Raw genomic sequence first — 2,421 nt, forward strand, 5'->3', positions numbered from 1 at the left:
AGTTTATTTATTTATTTATTCGACAGAGAGAGAGACAGCCAGCGAGAGAGGGAACACAAGCAGGGGGAGTGGGAGAGGAAGAAGCAGGCTCCTAGCGGAGGAACCCGATGTGGGGCTCGATCCCATCACGCTGGGATCACGCCCCGAGCCGAAGGCAGACGCTTAACCGCCGTGCCACCCAGGCGCCCCAGGAGTGAATTTTATGACAGTGAATTATATTTTGAGAGAGCGAGCGAGATGCCTAGACAAGAATGGGCTGGTTTGCAAGCCAGGGAAAGGTAAGGGAGCCAGTCCATAATTTCAGGGACTTATAAAGGTGGAAGAGACAACCGCTTCTCGACCATAGACAGGAATACCTGAGTGACAGAAGCTATGACACCGCAGCCTTAAGTCAAGGGTTAAGTCAGGATCACACAGCACAGCCACACTCAAATCCCTGGTGGATTAGGCAGGCACCTGGAAAATCCTCTCAAGGAACAAAATAGCTCACGGTAAAGAGACTAAAGGTTCTGGGTGAGGCTGAGGTATTTCTGCTTAAGTCAAGAGAAGAACTGGATTTGCATAGAGAGAGGGATCTCAAGATCTCAGTGTGTCTAGAAAAGATCGGAGGGCATGTCCGCGGGCCCACAGAGCTAACTGGAGTCAGATGGGTAAGAAACCAGCTGGTCGTCGTCGTTGTTTTTCTTTTTTAAGATTTTGTTTTTAAGTCATCTCTACACCCAGTGTGGGGCTCAAACTCACAACCCTGAGATCAAGAGTCACACATTCCACCAACTGAGCCCGCCAGGTGCCCCCAGTTAGTTTTACTTTTTAAACATTTTCTGGGGCGCCTGGCTGGCTCAGTATGTCGAGCGTCTGCCTTTGGCTCAGGTCATGCTTCTTGAGTCCCGGGTAGGGAATCCCTGCTCAGCGGGGAGTCTGCTTCTCCTTCTCCTCTGCCTCTGCCCTTCCCCCCCTCGTACATGGGCTGTCTCTCAAAAATAAATAAATCTTTAAAATCTTTTAAGAAATTTCTTCCATGGAGAATTTAAACGCAGACAAACGTAGGCGGAATACAATAAGCCGCTCCCGCTTACCCACACCAACCTCTTCCACGACTAGGAGCTCCTGGCCAGCCTTTCGGGGACCCCATCCTTTCCCCCACGCCCGCCCGCAGTCATCGGTACACATCCACCAAAGACAAGGGCTCTTTTGCCATAACCATCACAATACCTTTATCATGGCTAGATTAGTGATCCTTTTATCATCACACAATCAGTACCCTGACACCCGCTAAGTGCCCCGCCCAGAGCAATATGCAAATGAGGTCGCCGCCGTTGCGCTGGCGGGGGGGGGGGGGCAGGACACCCTGAGAAGTGAGCCGAGCTGCGCTCTACTTGGAATTCTAGAAACCACTGCCCTGCCACTGCCCCCATGCCAGCCCCATGCTCTGCGGACCGGAACACGGGCTCGAGGAGCGGGGACAGGGACGTGGACCAGACGCAGACCCAGGGCAGGCGGACTCCCCTCCCCAATTTGAGCTTCTGACGCCAGAGCTGGAGGGCAGGAGGGAGTCTGGTCTCTGGGCGCCTGGAGATCTGGGGCCAAGGCCTGGAAACCAAGGCTGCCCGCCTTGCCCTCAGAGGCCGGGACTGCCTCTTCCGTCCACATGCTGCCGTTCCCTCCACCTTGAGTCCTGGCCGGGGGCTCGTGGTGCCCGAGCTCTGCGAGGCTACGCCTCTCCTCCTGAGTATTAGAGAAACACTCACTTGCTTCTAAGAGTTTGTTGTTTTTTTTTGTGTTTTTTTTTTAGGCAGACAGTGATATCCTTTGGCAACAAAGACAATTTCTCTCTCTTTTCTTCCAGCTATTTTACCTTCATTCCTTTTATTTCCTTGGAGACTTGGCCAGGGTTTCCGTTGCAATCCAAACTGAGCGGCCGTGAGCGTGCTCCGGAGCTTAGGGGGAGAGCATGTGAAGTCTGTCTACCACGCAGGACGGTTTCTGGGGCTTTCGGTAACAAGCCAAAGGCCAGCTAAAGAAGTCATGTTTCAGGGGCCCCTGGGGGGCTCAGGCAGTTGAGCGTCTGAGCCTTGATCCTGGCTCAGGTCTTGATCTCGGGGTCCTGAGTTCAGGCCTCGCGGTGGGCTCCACGCTGGGCGTGGAACCTACTTAAAAAGAAAACAAGAAGGTCATGTCTTAGAGCTAATTTGCTAAGAGCCTTTCTGGGATTCGTTTGTATAGTCATAAATAGGTGTTGAAGTTTACCAAATGCGCTCCTGCGTCAGTTGATACCATTGTTACCCGAAGGCTGTCAACGCGGTGAATGAGAGCGGCTGTTCCGACGTCCGGCCGTCCGCGGGCGCTGACGCTACTGCCCTACTCCCTGAGACACCGTCGCATCTCACTCGGCAGTGCCACACTCAACGTGTTCGCATCTCC

This window comes from Ursus americanus, chromosome 9 (genome assembly GCF_024610735.1).
Source record: "Ursus americanus isolate L20-20 chromosome 9, mUrsAme1.1.p, whole genome shotgun sequence".
NCBI lineage: Eukaryota > Metazoa > Chordata > Mammalia > Carnivora > Ursidae > Ursus > Ursus americanus.